The following is a 22546-nucleotide window of genomic DNA, read 5'->3' on the forward strand; positions in this document are numbered from 1 at the left end:
CCTGCCTATGCAGGGGGTCGGACTCGATGATCTATTGAGGTCCCTTCCGACCCTAACATCTATGAATCTATGAATCTATCAAGGTTTATCTTAAACTGGTTTCAGCCATTCTGAAAGTGGCTTATGTGCACTGAATTTCTGTTGTGTTATAGATTTGAACTGGTTTCTGCTCACTTATACTGCTTTATATGTAATTTCTGTCTCTAGCCCATGTGTAATGGACTATATTCTTAAAGATTTATCTGGTCTAAACATTCCTACATATACAAATTACTTCAAAACAGATAGTAAATGTATGAACAAGCCAGCCTGTTTTTATACTCTGCTTATATTTTGCCACTCTATTTGGAGCATTAGATATAGACATCCATAATATGATGTAGAATAAAGAAGTGTCTCAAAGCTTTTTTTATTTTTTTAAATTCAGTTGCATGTTGTTGTAATCAGGACTTTTTTGTTTAAAAAAAGAAGAAAGAACTAAGAATAGAAACCCCCAAACCCAAAATGTGATGTAGGGAATAGGGATTGAAGATATTGCTTCCTTTGTAATTTAAAAATGGCTAAGTTTACAAGTATTATTTTGTTTTGTAGCTTAAACTTTAAAAGAAATCCCTTATATGGGGTGATTTGGAAGTGATATGGGAAGTTTCAGATCAAAATGCTTGTTTATAGTTGTCTTATTAACATCTGAAATGAGGGATTACAAGCAGTTTTGGCAAAACATACTGCCATACATAATAGTACTATTTGTGGGCTTTTTTTTAAGATATCAAGTGCCATGTGCACTGCGTATAGGCTTGATTTTATTTGTGTGGCTGAGATACTGGGATCCTCTTGCTTTTCTCACTTGTTTGGCACTGAATCATAAAGGCTTCAGTCTTCATCAACATGGAAATTGCTTTCAAGGCCACACTTCAGTGAAGACCCCCACTGGGCAAATAGGTAAGCCGTCAAAATGAATTATTTTTACTGCAGATTTCAGTTATTTAGTTGGAAAAAACTGTAAGTTGTAAACAGTGGCATTTTTCATCATTAGTTAAATATGTAGTATGAAGGGGACAATTTCTAAATAAGGACAATAAGATGAAAGGTGAGGAATCTTTTGAGTTCTTGCATTATACTCAACCTACTAGCAGCTCTTTTTGAAGTCCCAAATTCTATCAGTGGTACTCCTTTTATGAAGACTCTCCCTGAATTTTAATTCCAGGTTTTTTTCCCCAGAACACTGAAAAAAACAGTAGAAATAGGAAATCATTCGTATTAAAATATCACAATTGTATTTGGCAAAAGGTTTGTGACACCAGGTCCTGTTTATTTCACCTACTATGTTACTGTTGAATCAAGGCATGCAAATCAAAGACTTATTTGAATGTAAACTCTAAAGCTAAGATAAATCAACTTTTTAAGTAGTGATATATTGGTATGAGTATATATAATTTAAGTACCTAAAAGTTTATATACACGTACATGGATATATATATCTTCATAATCAGCATGGAAATGTAGAGAAAGTTTCCGGATGGTTGGGGGCAGAAAAAAATGAGACAGAAAAAATATGTAGCAGAAATGTGTTTTAAAAATAACAGCAAAAAGAAATAATCACAATTAAAATTGAGAAAAAATTCCTTCCTTGCTACAGTGTCCAAATAATCTGTAAATGTACTTGCAATGTACATCTCACTGTTGTCAGTGATCAACATGCCATACAGCTAGCAACAGCTCAGATCCCTATACCCCTCGTTTACATACCATTAACAAATGGAGTTGTTGTTAGAGTCCAGATGGTATAGTTGTACATCAGGATTTTAACACAGGACATTGAATGAGAATTATTATTCACAACTAATTTTTCCTGGCACCCTCAGAGAGTTACTAAGTGCTCTTGGCTTTGCAGTAGTTGAGAATATGGATTTTTTTATCACTGAATAGTCATGATGAGATGCTAAACATGATTTTACAATTATGGATTCAGTATTGCTATCGATTATGCCTAACATATGTCGATCTTAATGGAATCTGGAAGTGCACCATAAAGACATAATAAATATTAGAGATGGCATATGAAACACAACAACAGAATTTTCCTAGAGATGCTTTCCAGTATTGCATGAATGTATTGAAACTGTAATTCCCTCGATCACAGAAATGAACTGTGTCAAGCTTCTTCACTAATTACATATACGAAATATAGTGTAAGCAGTAAGACATGCCAGGCAGTACATTTTTGGCGGTTATTACTCACCTGCAAGGGTAATATACTGTGTAAGCCAGGAAGCCAATATCTGATTGGCTTCAACCCCATGAACTACATTTTCTAGTTTCCTATGGGATTGCTACTCAGAAACTGAATTAATGCACTCAAATGAGGAAACAGAGTAAGCACATCAGCTGTAACATGACCAAGGGCCAGTCAAAACTTACCTTTTGAATCAGTTCAGAGTCTTAGAGTTTTCCAGTTTCTAGTTGTTTGGATAAGTTTGAGCCTTCATTCTTCATGTAGACATGTACAGGTGTGTGCACATGTGCGTGTATGAGTCTATAGGCCAGGTGGTGTGGAAGGTTGGGAATAAGAAGAATGTCTTTTATTGTGACATGATGAAGGCCTACCAAAACTGCATCCTCAGCGCTCATCAGGAAACAGCAGTGTCTCTGCATAGTTTCTCTTCTCTCGAGACCAGTTAACTGTAAAGGGGGAAGAGAGAATTGGGAGCCATATCATTCCCTTAGCCTATGTGCTTGGCAGAGGAAGTTGGCTGGTTAGACAGATGAATGAATGATGAACCACTTTAATGTATCTTTTCCCCACCACTGACATCAACACGCTGTGATGTGTCTGTCTTGGGGCACAGGGGGGTGAAAACTGCAGGTCTGCTAGGCCCTGCTTCAGCCATGAAGCCTGCCAGCTATCAAGGAGATAGGTACAGGGGGAGTCTGGGTTCTGGGACCCTGCACCCCTAGCTGCTGACAGGCAAAACTTGTGACATGGGTGGGTGATACTGTGTGTTTGCTAAGGTGAGCCTTCACTCAACTGACACCAAAGCAGAAAGCAGGGCAGTTCAAACAATGCTGCCTTTTATGCAGTTTTTCTCCTCCTCCTGCAGAGCACTGGGATTGGAAGGGACCTCAGGGAAGGATGACAGTCACTGGCCAGCTACACAGTCAATAATGAGAGCACTCCTTCCCCCGCCCCTTCCCCCCTCTTCTCCCTCCCTCTCCTTACTTTAGTTTCTGTTTCCCTTGAGCTTCAAAGCTCGAAACATTTTGAAAATTTTGAAATGTTTCAACTTGCCTCATTTCATTTCGAGGCTGTTTCAAAGCTCTTTGTTTCATATCAAATTTGCTGTTTCAAGCTCGAAATGAGTCAAAACAGTGTTGAAATGAAACTGCCAGTGAAATTTCTCACAGCCCTAATATTCAGTTCTTGGCCTTTGTGAATATTGTGAATAAAGGTGCAGCTGGAGCTTACAGGAATTATTCTGCTTATGCCATGATACCTATGTACTACATATTAGACTATGAACACAGTGGGGTTATTTTCTGTAAGTCACTAAGCAACTGTCCGTTTACAGACTGTATATAACTAGTTAAGAAATGAGATCAATAGGTCCCATCACAGCAGTCTTCAAAGGAAAATGACCTTTTCCCTGAGAGGAAATTCTAATTTTCTGAAAAAAAATTTAAGAAAAAATTAAGAAGCATTGGAAATCTACATTCTTACACATTTCAGCTGAAATAAAGTTGTAAGCAAAAGAGAAAAAGGCAGAAAACCTATAAATTCCAGTTGAAAAGTGGTAAAAAGTACACAGAGGGTGCATCTACTCATGCATTGATGTCCTTTAGTTAATGCACATTAAATCTAGTACCTCATCCATTATGAGGTACTAGGAAAATGCACATTAGCCTGTCTTAATGTGCATTAACTAAAGAGTACAGCTTATAAGTGATGCTTATTGCACATTAATCTATTTTAATGTGCATCAACTGAAAAGCACGTGTCTCTATACATGAGCCAGGAGGCTGCTCTGATGCAATGTAATTAGCAGATTATCCAAGTCTGCTGGAATGTGGTAATTACTGTGCTGCAGCCAGCCTCCACATCTCATGCATCAGTGCATCCATGCTTCAAAATGGTGGCAGGGATGCTTTATGTAAAGCTCATCAAACAAGCTTTAGTTAAAGCACCCCTGCTGCCATTTTGAAGCATGGAGACACTATTACATAAGATGCTGCATGCACTTGAATTAGAGTGGCTCCCGGAGCCGTCTGATCAAAATGCTCCCCCACTCCTGGAGCACATGTAAAAAATGATCCAAATTTTTAGTGATGCTTTAATGCACATTAAAATAGCTAATGCTCATTAAGGCGCATGTGTAGATGTGCTGTCTAGAGTGATTTTTTTTTTTATGCTTTCTTACTCTTTTCCCACAGCTTTCCAGCTTCAAAAAATCAAGTATTTCATCGAAGAGAAAGCAGTACTGGTAACAGTTATAGTATCAGCAGTAGTCTGTTTAAAAACACTTTGTAGTACCTAAGAGTCTGTCACAGATCAGAACTAGTCACGGTGCAAACAGAAAAAAAAAAGATGGTCCCTATGCCAAAGAATTAACCATCGTACTGCACTACTGTTATTTAACACATTTCTGTGCTTTAAATACATTCCTCTGTAAAAAATTGGAAGTATTTAGCCAATAGATCTTGAAGGTGGGATGAGCTGCCAATGGAACAGTCTAGTTGCTTTTGTTCTCAGTTTTGTGATTTGTAATTGTTTTCTGGTTTTATTACATTTAGAAGGAATAACTGACTTTTACTATGCTGATGTAAAATGTTGCATCTCTGCTCCTGATATCGTTTGGTTATTTCACTGCAGCTCTATAGATAAGTTTTATCCTTGTGAGTTTTAACAACGTTGTTTCTGAAATGGCAGCAAAGATTAATATCAATATTCTGAACAAAATAAAATTCCAGCCACCATGTAACTGGATTATATAGGAATCAGGGAAAGGTTGCAACACTCTCATGTCCACATCAAAGTGGTTGGCCACATTAGAGCTGCAATTAAATGGAACTATAAGCAGCTGCATCAAAAAAAGAAGAAAAACAAGACACATAACAGCTTGTAGGATCACCATTCACACTGGCCAAATAAATCTTAGATATATGTATTCACTTAAATTGACTTACACTTGGAGCTTTGTATTGCATTTCTAATTGCCTGAGATTCACAATAAGCACCTTTCAAAGAAGGTGTGTTGAACCTGATTCTCATATACTGTTAAGGTCTGTATATTCTACTTTGGCAATGTAAGGGGGATATAAAGTGAGTGTAAATATAATGGAATAATGGAACTTCCAGAAAATGAAAATCCAAAGCTTATTTATTTCTAATTATCTTGTATTTTTATAAAGTTATCCTATATCTAAAGGTACTTCATGTGAGTCTGTTCTGGGAATAATACTGTTTATAAAACTCTTTAAGAACAACAAATTAATCAGTCTGAAGTGAACAAGTAGGAGAGAGGACATTCTTTCCATTATGCATCACCTGCATCCTGTTAGCTGTCCAGTACATTAATTCTGCTGTACAATAAAGCTAGAAAGGATTTGAGGAGGAAAAGAGCTGGTTTCATTTTTTTCAAGTGTGTGAGAATTCATCAGCACTGGGTTCTTAGCCTATAGCCTAGCCAATAGAATACATTAAAGTTTTACTACTTTAAAAAGTAGCCATGAGTCCAATTTACAGATCTTTAAGCAGAAGGAAACATTATTGATTTAGAATTGCTAAAATTAAGAAGCAAGATGGACTGGTGACCATACTGCAATTCATGGGGTGATTAATGCCAATAGCTACTGTTTTCAGGCGGGGCAGGGTGGCAGGGGCAGGAGGTGGATTTTTCCCCTCCATTCTTTTATCCTGAGTTTGATTTGCAGGTTCCACAGGTTAGCCTTGGAACAAGAGCAAGGGCAGACAATCTGAGCTTATGCTGCTATACTTATTGAACAAAAGATGTCATTTGCCAGGGTCTGAAAAAGAATAAAGGCAAAGGCTAGTCTGCATCAAGCAGTATAATCATTGGAGCTGGCAGGTAAATTTCCCATCCTGCAAAAATGGTTTTAAATGCCAAAAATGTTTCTTTTCTGCATGTGAATAAACCCACAGTCATTCCCGAAGATTTTTCATTAAAAAAGCGGGGGGGGGGGAGAAAGAGAGAGAGTTTTTACTTAAGAAAAACAAAACAAAACTTTATTGTACAAATTTAAAAAATAAGTGGTGAAAATGCAAAGGTATGTGGCCCTCCCAAGTCCAGCCCTCTGCTCAAGGCAGGATCATCCCTGACTAGCCCATCTTTTCCAAGTGTCTGTCCAACCTGCTTTTGGAAGTTTCCAAGGATTGAGATTCCACAACTACTATAGGTAACCTGACCACCCTCCAATGCCTGACCACCCTCATGGTCAGAAAGTTCCTCCTAATCTCCAGTCTAAATTCTCCTTGCTGACACATGAATCCATTGACTTAATCCTGTCCCCTGCCCAGACCACAGGGTAAAGCTCATGACCATCCTCTGTATAATCACCTTTCACTTATTTGAAGACTCTTATCAAATCTCCTCCCCCACCACCTCCCAGGCTTCTTTCCCCCAGGCTAAATAACTAGTTTTTTCATGTCTTATCTCCAAGGTCCCTGATCGTTTTTGTTGCCCTGCACTAGACTATTTCCAAACTGTCTACATCCTTCTTGAAGTGTGGGGCCCAAAACTGGACACAATACTCCAGATGAGGCCTTACCAATAGTGAATAGAGCTGAAGAATTACTTTCCTTGATTTGCAAGTTACACTGCTGTTAATATAACTCAGTACACTCAGCTTTTTCTTGCAACAGAAGCAATGGACTCAAGCTCATATTTAGTTGGCTCATATTCAGTCTATAGTCTGTAACCCCCAGGTTCTTCTCTGTATTACTGAGATAAATAGATACTAGCCAGTCACTCCCCAACTAGCATTTGTGCACATATTATTGTATCCCAAGCACAGGACTTTGCACTTGTCTGCACCGAATCTCATTGCATTGATTGTGGACCATTTCTTCAGTCTTTCAATGTCATTTTGGATCATAGCCCAACTCTCCAGAGTGTCTGCAATTCCACCCAACTTGATGTCATCCACAAATTTGCAAAGTGTGCACTTGAGCCCATCATCCAAATAATTAATGACCATCCATGTAGGACCAGCTTTCCATCTTCCACATTGTAGTGTCCACCCCTCGGTGACCCAGGGCAACACAAAATGGTTCATTTGTTGCAAGGTAAAGTGTCCAAATTCAAATGTCACACATTCCCATACCAAGAAGCAGAAGAGTTGGAGGGCATCATCAGAGCCCTTGTGAGTCAATTTCTGTGGCTTTTCAGGGTCGCCTTTTGTCATGGCCCAGAAAGGGAGAGAGGAATTGCAGGGTCATGTTTTCATGGAGCCCTTGGGTGTGCTGCACTGCTTTGCAGGGCAGGGGGTAGGAGGGGTAGAGAGGGGGATAGTTCCTCCTATACCAGAAACAGTGTAAAGATCACATGGCATTGTAGGCAGTCTAATTGGTTCTGTCTCTGTCATTGAGCAGAACCAATTATCCCGCCAGAAATCCTGCAGATGTGGCTACACTCCTTCCTGCTTAAGTGGCAGCCTACATGGAGCAGTGGACAGAGAAACATGTTCTAGAACAGCAAATAGCCTGGTCAGCAGGGCTGTTACCTAGAATGTAGGAGATACAGGGGGTCTCACATGGCAGATGCATGCCCTGATGACCAGGCAAGTGACTCTACTGTTGTGTCTTCTCTCCTTCTAGTTTTGATTAGAAAATATCCCATCAGGGGGATGGGAACGTCTTCCAGAGAAAATTTCTTTGAAATGTGGATGTTTTAAGAGGGAAGATGGGGAAAAATAGCTTTTGATGACCAGCTGTAGTATCAGACCTTGATTTTAGGAAATGCTGATAGAAATTCAATCTCTCTTTTCACAAAGAAGTCATTCAATTGTTAAACGTTTTTTAAATAAATAAGTTATATATAATGTTAATATTTTTTTGAAATTGACAGTTATGGACATTTAAGTAAAATGTCTTTTGTCTGAACTACGGTTGTCATGACAAGAATGACAATATTTATGACTGATAATAATAATTTGGCTTGCCCTTAAAACTACAATTACATTGTGTTAGTCTTGCTTTTCCTGTCTGCTTTTGGATTTTGAGGTGTCTGTGTGTCCAGAAAGCAAACTGTATGAAGAAGGGGCAGAATTCTGGAAGTTCATATTAAGAAGAAAAGCGGCATATTTTGAGTGTATAATGATGATAAACAAGGAACATGGAGAGATCTAGAATGGGAGAAATGGGGGAATATATTGGGGAACAAGTGCCAAGTTGAAGGAGTCTGAGTTAACCAGAGGAGACAAAATTATGAGGGGGAAGGAGAGTATGATAGGACACTTTTCTTCTCACTGTACCAAAACTTCTCACAGGATTGCATTGACTTTATTAGCCATGACTGGTGGGTCCCAAAAACATCAAACAGGAAAAGGATAATGGGTCACTGGAGCTTACAAGTAAAGTAAATAAATAACAGCTAGAGATGGAATTATACTTTGTATGGACAGAAGGCCACATATTCTGTAAGGTATTCTATGAGTTGGGACAGTTTGAATAATGATCCAAAATTCTGTAAGAGTTTAAAATTTTAATCAATAACTCTTTATGTATGTATTTATTGGTATTGCTTTACAAAAATAAATATAAATGTTTTCAGTGGCAGAGCAGGCAGATGAAAAAAGAATACCTGACAATGGTTGTGAAGGTAGATAAAGGCTGCAGCAGAATAGAAACCTCTGGTTTTCTAGGTTTTCTCTGCCATCAGATTAAGGTTTCCTTCCTACAAAGTATCATGTGGTTGCTGATGTGCAACAGTATTCCCATGTTAAAAGAAGATACCTGTAAGCATGACTTCTTCAATACCAAGTCCTACAGCAATGGACAAGTGGTGATGGGGGCAGGTGCTGGTGATTATTGGAAGTCCCTAATCATGTACCTACACACAGACAATGATTATATGATGGTCATTTTGTACTTGGAACTGAGACAGGTATGCAGTTTGGCAGTGGCAATCATGATTGAGCAGACCTATTTAGGATCCACTCCACTGACCACCCCCCACCTCCGCCTCTCCCACCCCATATGGGGAGAAGGCTAAAAAAGGTAAACATAGTCTGTCTCATTTCACCTTACTAGCAAAATGCATCTAGTGGGATTTGCACCTGTTTGCACCTGGAAATGTCCACAGCCTTCAAAAAGAATAGTCTTCAATGATTGGCAGAATGACATCAACATCAAGCAGAAGCAAGACACTTATTGCCACCTACAAGCAAAGACCCAGAAGAAAATTTGAGATCAAAAGAACAAGCGGTGAGAGTATTAAGCAAAAGAGATTCAAAAGTTTTCTGACAGCCATGACATGCATAGTTTCTTCAAGGCAGCCAAAGCTATCTATAGGCCAAGCACACAGGGAGCTGTCCCTCTGAGGTCCAAGGATGGAACTCCTTAAAGACAGCTCCACGGTCGATACACAGTGGAAGGAACTCTGTCAAGAGCTCCTGCACCAAACTTCTAATGTTGAAGACAATACCATCAAAGCCATTCTACAACACCCCTTTAAGGACTAGTTTGCAGATCCACCTATTTATCAAATGGCTTTGAAAACCATTAAGCAAATGAGGAACAACAAAGCACATGGTCCTGAAGAAAACTAGCTGTAATTTATAAACAAGATAGAAAAGAAGCTCTCTTACCAACTACAGATAATCATTACAAGAATCTGGAAACTTGAACATATTCCCAGTGACTTGAGAGATGCCAGAATCATTACCATATTCAAGAAAGGAGATATGTTTGACTGCAGCAATTTATCATGGTCCTGCTCAGAGCTGAAAAAATACTCATCTACATTCTCTTCAGTAGATTCACTTTCCTACCTCAGAAAATTATACCCGAGTCCCATGTGGTTTCAGACCAGAGATACAGCAGATATGATCTTTGTTGCTAGGCAGATGTAGTAGCAGAGCATTAATAATCTTTTCCATCTATATTGCTGCTATTCTGCATCTAATTTCTGCCAGACTTCCATCTGAAGTCAACATCCAGTATCACACAGAGCAGAATCTCCTTAACATGAACTGGCCATGTTCCAAATCCAAGATGATGATCAACACCTCCGTTACTGATATGCTGACGATTGCAGATTGTGTCATGTTTGCCCACTTAGTTGAAGAGCTCCAGCTCATTCTTGATTGCATCTGTGAAGCACATGCAATGCTTGGACTCACCGTCAACTTCACAACAACCAAGATCCTTTACCAACCCACCCCAAAACAACCAGCTGCACCTCCACATACTGTAAGAAGAGGGCAGTCCTTGGAGAATATTGAGCATTTCCCCTACCTGAGTAGGCACTTTTTCAAAATATTAAACACAGATGATAATATTCAAAACCAGATAAAATGTGCCACCTTTGTACATCTTCAAAATCATCCCTGATAATTGTGACATTAGGACTCTACCCAAACTTCTCATTTACCAGACTGTTATTATCTCTTCCCTGTTGTATGGGTATGAAACTTGGACAATATGTTAAAAAGATCTGAAAATTTTGGAATGTTACCATCAGAGATGTCTTTGGAAAATCCTTCATATCAATTGGAAGGATAGAATAAACACCAGCATTCTGGCTAAGGGAACACCACCAGCATTAAAGCCATGGTTATATGGTAGCAGTTCCATTAAAAGAAGATATCATAAGGATTCCTGATAATAGGAATTGCAAAACAGGTCCAATGATGCCTTGATATAAAGCAAGGCTTTGAGCATTTTGAGCCTACTCACCTCACTATAGAGGCAATGGGAAAGAGCAGTGACCTGACATCACCAGGATCTACTCTTCCTTCCTGGAACACTTTTCCATGTCTTTAGATGAACATTCAAATCTCAGTTTGGACTTCTCAGTCATCTGTAGACTCACTGATGACTTCCCTATTTACAGGAAGACCGTCACCCTTGTATTGAGGGACCGCCACCTCTGCTGCCATTAATATAAGTTACTGACGTGGTTTCCTTTACGTTTTGGGTATTTGACTCCATTATCCTTGCAATTTGCATTTTCTATGTTTTCATTTTCCTTTTACCTAGGGTACATAGGTCATAATGATTATGAATAAGTTGATTAGAGTCTTGGAGAATGCATGAATAATATATTATCTCATAGAAAGGTAAACATTCAAAAATATCCAACATACTCTGTTACTCGGTGTCATTTAATCCTTGCTGAACTCTATAGCTAGGAAAGACACTTTTATTTTAACTTTAAGAAACATTAATCCATCTTTATATTATGAAAAATGTATGCTGCTTAAAAGGCTCTCTAGAGCAAGCAGATCATTAGCCTGTGATAAATGTTTGTTCTTGGTAAAACAAAAGCCAAAGCAGTTACCATTAAGGTGTACTATAGAGGAGGAAGAGTCTTCTGGATAGATTTTATTCTAAACATTCGAACTATTTTTGCAGTGTGAATTAAGAGTGTGCACACTTGTGCTGTATATCTCTCATTTTCTCTCTCAAAGGTAAAGTCCTACAAGATAAATGATCACTGGTATTGGAATTATTAGGGAAAAGGTTTAAAGTGAAACAGAGAGATAGAGAGAGAAAGAAAGAGAGAGAGAGAGAGAGAAAGCATAAGAATTTTGGTCTCCTTGTGTGTAAATCATAAGTCTATAGATATAACTATATTTTGTCTGTGTACTAGTATTCATTCATTTGTGTGTGCATGTACATAAACAGACACACAGCTTTGGTTTACTCTACTATGATTAAATCTGTAGGGTATTTGAAAAAAGTAAACAGAAATTTACTGCTAAAATCTCATGTTAAATAATGCTAAACAATGCTTTGGTAGAACATCTATTATTTTATTAACTGCTAAACTGTCACCCATGAAGCAATAGTTTAATCAAATGGAATAATATATAATTCATAAAGGTCATGAACACAAGCTTTGTGTGGGTATTCATGTCTTGTTCTCTCTTAAGTGCATTACTGTACTTAGTTGACTTGCTTGCTTCAGCTGCTTGTATTACATTTGTGCTCAGTTATTATTTTATTCTTGTGCTTCTATGGGAAAGCAAGCGCTGAGTAGTCATTCATAAAGCTCCCTGTTGGACATGAAATTTATACTCACACGGGATAAATATTCTGTAAATGTTGACATGATCCCACCATAATTCCTTTGAAACAATAGCTTCTTGGTTACCCAGATGAATTTTGAAACCAGGCCTCTTTAATGACCCCCTCAAGTTGTTCATCATTTAGTTCTTGTCATCAACACATAACTGAAAAAGATGGTATGCTATGCAGGCCACTTATCCTTATTTGTAGGTGATTAATACAGCCCTTCTGGAGAATGAACATTATCATTTTTCTTAATGATTACCCTTCATCATGAGAACTTTCTCAAAAATAAACAAAAATAAAATGTCATCAGAACTTTATACTTTAACCAATGCAAAAACTGCAAGTACATTTCAAGTAGTATTACTATCACTCACTGGGCATTTATACATATACTCTGGGAGTGTGGGGGACCTGCTCTGACAACCACTCTAATTAAAGTGCCTGGAGTGTCATATGTATCAGAATCCCCATGCTGAAAAATTGGGGCAGGGGCACTTTAAGTAAATCTCATTAAGCAACACTGATACACTTGATGCTGGAGTCTGCTGGAGCACAGTAATCACCATGCTTCAGGAGACTCGCTTAATCAAGTCTGCTCTGACATGCTGTAATTACAGTGGATCAGAGCAGCCTCACTGCATGTGTATAGGTGCCCTTAGTTTTTAAGTAAGATAAGAATTACATCATCCCCTAGTTAAAATACATTTTTCATACAGAAGTATTATTCATTTGCTTTTTCTTGTTTACAAACAGATATTCATAAAAACAAGTAAAACCTCTTCATAAACAATTTTATATTCGTATTTTCAAGTTATCTAGTATTTAATTAATACATGGACTAATGCTGTCTATATATGATGCATTCTGACATACTTGCACCATTTTTATATTTAAATGTCTCAGTGACAAAGAAGGATGAAAGCAGAATATAGATTTTGGCTCTGGAGTTTAATGCTGATACCAATTTTATCATGACTACTTTTAAGATTGTAGGTCTTATTTTGATTTTGATATCTCACCAAATTGGCGGCAAAGCCAATGAAGTCATTACAATTAAATAGCTGTAAAATTATGGTAAAATCAGGATCAGACGTAGTCTATTTAAATACTTGAGCTTTAATTTGGGTATGTATTATGAACACTGTGTAAGACCATATCATCTTAATTTTACACTAAAGCTGGCTATATATTTCAATATTAACCAGACTAGATGCCACCGGGTCATCCATTTTGCCATCAATGTATTGGAGATGGGGCAGGGAGGCAGGGGGAACCATAGTAACTTACCTTCTATAAAATACTTCTAGTCACATCTGAATGAGGTTTTGAGGTTTAGCTAAGATCTGCTTGTTGTGGATATCCCACAGAAGTTGGGCATCAGTATAAGCCTAAGAACCAAGTTATCTAAATCTCTTTTAATGCAGAAAACTTTTATTAACTAAAAATAATATAGTGAATATCTTATGTCAGAGAGAATTAATTTACTCTGTCCTAATAACACCACATGTATAGACACTGACATTTTACTACAGATTAGGAATCTCAAAAGTAAACATCTCCTGTAGACAACTACCCAGTGCAACTGTCAGTCTCTGGTGTGCTTATTGACATATGTTCAGCACCAGTGTATGAACATAGTTCTGAATGTGGGCTGTATTACATTTTTTTGGTATTTGGGGTGCACAGAGAGATTTTAAGCAAGCAGGTGTGTTTTCAGGGCAGTGCTGTCGAACACAATCAAAGGCATTAGCTACACAATGGCTGTGTCTACACAAGACGCTGACTGCACAGACTTTACTGCACAGTCATTTAGTACTTTATACATTAAAAGTACTAAATGACTGTACAGTAATGACTGCACAGTCAGCATCTTGTATAGACATAGTGTCACAAAAGAGCCATTCCTCTGCAGCTGCGCAGTAACTCTGGTTACTGCACAGTCATTTAGTACTTGTTTATACAAGTAGCTCGTTACTACCGTGCAGTAGAATCACATCACACTTCCTGCCACACAATGCTGTAGTCCGGTGGGGCCAGGTCAACTCTCAGGATCTCAAAATCACTCTGTTAGATGGGAGGGTGTGACACAATTGCACATATACAGACACAAAAATCAATTAAGTGCATACACCCCCACCACCAACTCAGGCGCACACACATCCAGAATTACCAGCCTAGACACATGCACACCTATCACCAATTCAGGCACATACACACTATACAGACTGAAAATTAGATCAAAATCAGTTTTCAATACCCACACACTCAACACACATACATGGATCTCTAATTCGTATATCATGTATACAATGATACGTATTTGCCAGTTCACACACACACACTACCCACCTACACATACACACAGGTGAGTTCCTAATTTGGTTGATATGGTGTGTATGTGTGTGCTTGGGGTACTTGCTAACTAAAGAGCAAGTGGCAGAGACTGGGGGAAAAGACAGTGGGGATGAGGCAATAGCAGTGGCAGAGACTGGGGGAAAAGACAGTGGGGATGAGGCAATAGCAGTGGCAGAGACTGGGGGAAAAGACAGTGGGGATGAGGCAATAGCAGTGGCAGAGACTGGGGGAAAAGACAGTGGGGATGAGGCAATAGCAGTGGCAGAGACTGGGGGAAAAGACAGTGGGGATGAGGCAATAGCAGTGGCAGAGACTGGGGGAAAAGACAGTGGGGATGAGGCAATAGCAGTGACAGAGATTGGGGAAAGGCAGTGGAGATGAGGCAATAGCAAAGAAGCAGGGGTTTGCAGGCAGAGAGGAGCTCAGGATGGGTGGAGCCACAGAGCATGGGACAGGTGTTGGAGGCGGTGGTGAGCCAGAAGCAGGAGAGGGAGAAATGAGACAGAAGTCAGAGGGGTGAGGAGCAGAGATTGGAGATGGGCCAGAACCGTAGTAAAGCAAAACCCAACTCAGGGGTCCAAATAACAGTTTTACTAAATGAACACTGTACTGTACAGCTTGGTTCCCACACACACTTGCACAAGCACTCCCATACACACTCACACAATTGTAGCAAGAGAAAGAGACTCAGTGGAAGGGTTGGAGTCCAGGTAGGGAAGAGGAACAGAGTCCAAGTCCTTGGCTGAAAAGAGGGTGGGGGTGATAGTTACCTATCCAGGCTGGGAGTGGGTCCTTGATGGCCAGTTGGGGTCTTTCTCCAGCAGGTGTTGTCCAGAGGGGGGTCACTGGCAGTGCCTCTGGGTTGATAGGCAGTGTGACGTGGAACAGGTCTGGTCCAGGTGAAGATGGCGTCCCATGGGTCTGTCTTCACTGCCCCCTTTTATAGGGGTAGACCTTCTATGACCCTAGTGGCAGGAGCATCCTCAGGCAAGGGTCAGCCCTGGTGTACTGAGCATGCGCATTCCAGGTAGGACATGCAGTTTCAGGTGTCTGTAATGGTGGGTTGGCTGGTTTCTGCAGCAGTCTTTGCCTTCCAAATCTTGAGCCAGGGAGGGTCAATGCAGGGTGATGGCTGGGTCATCGAGTTGATGGTTTAGTCATTCAGAAGGAGCTTTTTTTAGACCCATTTCCATTGTCTCTCAAGCACCCTCATTCATCCCCATTCATTCAGGAACCAAGTTACATGAGACTGGTTAGGCATGAGTCATAGGTTACACCCAGGCAGAGGACACAAGAAGGAGGCTTGACATACAAAATGGAAACTTGACATTACTTTATAGACACAGGCCTAAACCATACAGTATTAATATGAAACAATAAAAAACAATGCAAAAATGATAGGAATACAATAGAATACAATATAAAACAGTAAAAATCAATATAAACACAACAGAACACTATTTACAATATAAAAAGGTACGTATTACAATAATAGCATACAAGAACTTAGCTTACCTAGTACTACTTGTAATCACTTATAAGTGATAGAGAGGGCAGCGAGAAAGTCAGAAATGGTTAGGGGAAGGGGTGGGAATGTATTTCAAAATTAAAAAAAAAGAAAAACTGGATTTTTGCTACAACACTACTGTGCGGTAGTCATGGGCTACATGCATAGTCAGCCTCTTGTGTAGACGCGGCTTATCCCTTCCATATATGCTTCCTGTATATTTCCTTGGATATACTTGCTGTATGTGGCCTTCTATGACCAGGTCACAAAATCCTTGGATGCAGGTGTCGTGGTGGACATAGTCTTTCTGGACTTTAGGAAGGTCTTCAACACTGTCTCTCACCCCATCCTCATTAAAAAACTAGGAGACTGTGGCATCGACACCTACACAGTCAAATGGGTCACTATTTGGCTGGCAGGCTGCACCCAGAGAGTGGTGGTGGATGGGTCATTTTTGACCTGGAAGGATGTGGGCAGTGGGGTTCTGCAGGGCTCGGTCCTCAGGCCTGAACTGTTCAAAATCTTCATCAGTGACTTGGACGAGGGGGTAAAAAGCACCCTGTTCAAATTCGCAGACAACACTAAGATGTGGGGAGAAGTGGGCATGCCAGAAGGAAGGAATAGGCTGCAATCGGACCTAGACAGGTTACAGGGGTGGGCAGATAAGAACAGGATGAGTTTTAACACTGACAAGTGCAAGGTACTGCACCTGGGAAGGAAGAACCAGCAGCATACCTACAGGCTGGGGGATGCGACACTGGTCCGGCCGCAGTTGGACTACTGCGTCCAGTTCTGGGTGCCACACTTCAGGAGGGATGTGGACGACATGGAGAGGGTCCAGAGGAGGACCACCCACATGATCAGGGGGCAGCAGGGCAGGCCCTACGAGAAGAGGCTAAGGCACCTGAACCTGTTTAGCCTCCACAAGAGAACGCTGAGGGGGGATCTAGTGGCCTGTTACAAGCTAGTCAGAGGGGACCAGTAGGCATTGGAAGAGTCCCTGTTACCCTGAGCACTACCAGGAGTGACTAGAAATAATGGTCACAAGCTGACAGAGGGTAGATTTAGGCTAGATATCAGGAGTACTGCTTCACTGTCAGGGTGGCTAGGATCTGGAACCAACTTCCTAGAGAAGTGGTGCTGGCTTCTACCCTGGGGGTCTTTAAAAGGAGGCTAGATGAACACCTGGTCGGGGTCGTTTGACCTCAGTACTCTATCCTACCACGGCAGGGGGTCGGACTTGATGATCTGCTCAGGTCCCTTCCAACCCGACCAACTACGGAACTATGTCTGTTTTGTATTCAGTTGTTCTTTTGCATGCAATAGATAATGCCTCTGTTTTGCTTTCTCTGTGATAAATGTAATTGTAAAGGCAGGTTTGTTAGCTAGCAGCAATTAATCTGACTTCAACTTTTTCATTTTGGCATCCAATATGGAGCCTAATGCAGAATCTATTAAATCCATTGAAAAGACTTCCCCTGATTTCATTGGGCCTATTTCACCACTTCTCACATCACAACATTATAATTGGTGTCATTAATCTATATGACATCATATAGATTCCAGATACTTAATATGTGTGGCGCTAATGTAGTTCACTATACAAAGGCAGATAAAGATATATTGGCATAATGATTGATTTGTGTGATTTATTTTAATCCATATTTATTCTGTTTAGGGTTTTCTTATCATTCTGGTGTAAGGTAACATATGAAATGCCATTCAAAATTATTGATTAGACAATGGGAGGTAAATATTGCTTAGTACCCAGTCTCTGGATTGGGAAAAACCTCTTTGAATAGCTCTCGTGCATTGTTCCAGTACATTCCCTTTGGGATTATGAAAAGAAATCCATTAAGTGACTTAGTTTGTGTTTAATGGAATATTTATCACAAAAAGGAAGATACTATATTCATGATAACCTTTCCCCTTTTATTGTGTCATTTTAAAATGTATGATTTTTTTAGACAAAATAATACACTAGAAAGATAATGTAAACTAGTCTTAAATAAATAGGTAAATATAGAATCCATATTTAATCACTTGACCAGTATTCACATTTTCAAGAAACTGCCACCAGTGCTGTCTTGCTCCTACTTATACCTGCCCGTCTGCCTAAATTTTCTCACTAGCTTTTATACTTTTAAGAATTCTTATTTTTTATTTAAAATGTTTTTCCTTCTGTGCAGTAATGCTACTGACTTGACATTCTGGATTCTTATTAAATACTGAATACAGATCAAGTTGGCAGCACTTACAAGAATGAAAATAAACTTTGAAGAGTTGTCTAGACATTTTCCGTGTTGATTATGCCAAGCTATGTATACACATGCACATGACAGCCTTAGACAGACTGTCTAAGCTTGCTTTTCTGCAAATCAAACTTAGGAATTGACTGACAGCTTTTCTGAAGGCAGCTGGTATTTTAACCACCACCTTAACTTTTCTTCTAAAAAGAAAAAAAAAACACATTATGCAGGAATTCCTGTAGAAAAGAATGAACTTCATCTCTTTCCCCGCCCACAAAATTAATAGAAGAGCTGGAGTCTGCTGCTCTTCGCTTTGCCTAGAAGCATTGGTCAGTCATTTAAATACTAAACTTTCTGCAATTAAAACTACCGTTACACCCAGCCCTGCCTTGATTATTCCTTCCTCCTCAGTTGCTTCACGAAAATGCCAGCAGTGGATTAACTCAGTGCCATTACACAGGCTGACCTTCTCAAAATCATTAAATCAGTAAATAAAATTACTTCTTGTTCAGACTCAGAACCAACACAGTTCATTCTGGAATGTATTGATGTTCCTTTCTCTTTCACCCTCTTTACAGTTTAGATACCTTTTTCTTTTTAAATTATGGGTTGTGCTAAGATGAGATCTCTCCTACATGGTATTGTGCCTCCTGTATTAAATTTGCTCATCTGAAGCATTGTTCAGGGGAATATCAATTGTCTTATCTGATCTTTTATTACCCTCTGATTGTTTGGTTCAAGACCTCAGAGAATAGCTACAAATCTTCAAGCATGTCCACTTTCCTCCTGTGGTTTCTTGTTTTCACTCATGATCAGTCATAATTTCAAAAGCACACTACTACAGTGTTTGGTCAAATAACCCCTTTGACACAATGTTTGATTATTTCCATGTGCTTAGCATTGAGAGCATTTACTAGGATTTGCTGCCCTGATTTTTCATACTTAGCATTGTCTTGTTAGTTACTATGATCCTAGTGATTAAAGCTTCATTTGCTAAGTGGCCGTCTTTCAGAAAATGTCAGACTATAAAGTATGATCTTTCTTTTTCAGTCCCTTTCATCTGAATACCTAGCATTGGCCTCATCTGTCTCTTCTAATATTCTCACCATACTTGCTCTATGAACTTTCACTTTATAACTACTGTCACTTAGGGAAAATAACCTTTATTTCAGCTTTATTCACCAAACTTTCTTTTTCAAATTTCATAAAAAATATTTTTCTCCATTTCTGATATATCTTAATTTTTCAATCCCCTGCCATTGTTTATTACTTGCCATGCAGCTATTATTTAACTCTATTACATTTGGTTGCAGCTTGCATGAAAGGTGGTATATAAAGTATAGTTGCATTGTATCATCTCACAAAAACACAGAGTGGTTGTCTTTGAACAATATAATTATGTTTGAAAGAAATTAAGTTCCTGGTTTGACAAGTATAAAATGCTGTTCTTGGGTGTTAGAAAAACTTTTGAGTGCACAAAAATTTGCCACTAAAAATATGTTCTTTTTAAATACTGTATTCATCATCATGCATTATTTAAAGCTAATATGTATATCTACTGGCTCATTTATTTTATTCCACCAAAGTACAAGCTGAAGAGGAAAATATAGTTACTAATCACTGTAATGTGAAATACTTATGAAGAGAAAGCTGCATTTCTGTAGAAACAGCTATTTTATTACTTTAAAATATGCAAAAAAAGAATTTAATAAGGAAAGTGCAGATAGATGTATAGTAACTCACTGAAGCAAATTATTGAAAAGAAGTAAAAACACCTGGTGGATAGTCCAGGGAACTGATAGCTGGGCAGTCAAGGAAGCCTAGCTATATAGAACATACGATCATAGGAAGGTAGGGCTGGAAGGGTCACACAAGATCATCTAGCTCAGTCCCCTGCTTAAGGCATCATCGTCCCTGACTAAAGTATCCCAGGCAAATGTCTAACTAACCTGCTCTTGAAGATTTGGGGGATGGAAAGTGTTGGTGCATCACAGGATACAGCCTCAGCCCTCGGTGGCCAGGTGTCAGTTGGCTATGAGGAGACTGAACCCTCTTGACCCAAACATTGGGCCTGGATTGCCCATTTCTCATGTGCCACATCTTGATCTTGAATGATACTGAGTCGGGATGTGGTCTGATGGCTAAGCACTTGCCCCTAGGGTCTGTCACACCAGTTCTTCAGGGGCTCCTACCTCTCCTTACACTCCATCCACACACCAACCAAGTTGGAATCACAATGGCCAGTATCGATCTCTGTGTCCCTAGTTGACTGGTGTTCCAACTTCACCACCCCTTCACCACCCCAACAGGCTGTATTGCTCACTGCCTGTGGAATAGCATCTGCTCGCTGGAGTTCAGCAGAACTCCTGAAAATTAACTCAGGTGGGTGTCTCAATGCCAGAGCCCTTTAAGACCAAGGATCCCAATCTTTTCAAAGTAAATTTAGGCTCTAACTGAGCACTAGTCCCCTATGGTCTGGGTTGCTCAACCCAATCAAAGAAAGATCATAAGCTTGGAATTAAATAATAAACATTCTTCAGCTCAGTCAGATGCCCTGTGCTTCTTCCATTAATCATCCAATTAAGTAAACAAAATTCCTCTGGTTTCTTGCCAATTTTGCCAACCCTCTACCTGAGGGCTGGCCCTCAGCCATGCTTATATTTAATTAACTTCTGTCCAGCCCCTCCGGGGACCTCTCCAGGGCAAGGGGCAGACTGCCCTTATTAATTCCTGCCCAGGGTCTAGGTAAGGCAGACTGCTTATCCGCACCCTACAGGCTACACCCACCATGCCCCATGCTGCCTTCTGGGAGCAAAAGAAAGGAAAAGAAAAAAAACTTCGTTTTCACTGAGGCTGTTCCTTCCTGCACTGGTCCTCCCCACTGCCTGTGGAGCCCAGCAAGGTATCCCCAGTGGCACCAGATGCTGCCACCTTCATCGGGTGGCATGCAGGACTGCCAAGGGCTCCTCCCAGTTCCCCAATTCCAGTCCAGGTCCCTTCTCCATTCTCCAGAGGTCTGGCTGCAGCATCAGGCTGCATTGCCTGGCCTGGCATCTTCACCCCGCAATCTGGTGCTGATCTTGGCAGCCTTGCCATGACAGAAATATGCCTAGGGCTGTGGCAGGGCCCAATCAGCAGGGATCAAGAACTGATAAAGCGGGGCTCTGGCTGTTGTGGCAGGCCTGCCATAGTCCCTATTCCCATGGCATGGGGTAAATTTTCCTTAGCCCTTGCTGGGCTTTCCCTGTGGTCCCCTTCTCCTTCTCCACAACGTCTTTAGGTATCCTGTTCCAAATCCTGTTCCAATTCTTGACCTCCCTTGTAGTAAGAAATTTCCTCCTAAACTCAACCTAAATTTCCTACAGTATGTACTACAGTTTGAGGCTATTTCTCCTAGTGCTGTTCCCTCCAGCCACAGTATATAAAGTTACCCTTTCAGTATTTGAAGACTGTTATTAGATTCCCTCTATATTTTCTCTTCTTCAGACTAAATAGCCCTGGATGTTCCAGGCTTTTCTCATCAGTAATGCTTCCCAGGCCAGAATCAATTTTGTTACTCTCTATTAAATTCTCAGATCTGTCTGCATCTTTCTTGAAGTGTGAGGCCTAAAATAGGACATACTAGTCCAGGTGAGATCTCACCACTGCCAAATAGAGTGGTAGAATCTTCTCCCTTGATTTACAAGTGAAACCCCTGTTAATGCAGCCTAGTATGCTGTTGGCCTTTTTTGCCAAAAGAGTACACTGTTGGCTCATACTCAGATTCTAGTACGCTGTAACTTCCAGGTCCTTCTCTACTGTTAGGACTAGACTAAGTGAATTTCATGTCCTGTAACCTGATTAAGTGGGGCAGTTGGACCCAACAAGCAAACCATAGCCAGCTTAATCCTAGCCTACCGGAACAAGACTAAATATGGTCCTCTTCCCTCTGAGTAGTTCTGAGTCTGCTCTTAAGGAACCCCTCCAGCAACCCCTCCAGCACCTAAAACCTTGATGCACAGCTTACTGTTCTTCAGTCCTGGCTCATCTCTGCAACCCTGGCACTTCTAATTCCCAGCTTCATCTATTAGGTCTGACACCCTTGTGAACTGTGGCATCCACACTACTGTAGCCTAGCCACTCATTCCTTTATCTTTACTTGTGCATGCACTTATTCCATCCCAAGTACAGGGCCTAGCACTT

General features: G+C 40.1%; 1 protein-coding gene across 1 annotated transcript in view; it reads left to right on the plus strand.

Moving 5' to 3' along the window:
- Positions 1-22546, plus strand: part of CNTNAP2 (contactin associated protein like 2) — a 1052534-nt gene that overhangs the window by 370321 nt on the left and 659667 nt on the right. The window lies entirely within an intron of this gene.

This window comes from Alligator sinensis, unplaced genomic scaffold (assembly GCF_000455745.1).
Source record: "Alligator sinensis unplaced genomic scaffold, ASM45574v1 scaffold456_1, whole genome shotgun sequence".
NCBI lineage: Eukaryota > Metazoa > Chordata > Crocodylia > Alligatoridae > Alligator > Alligator sinensis.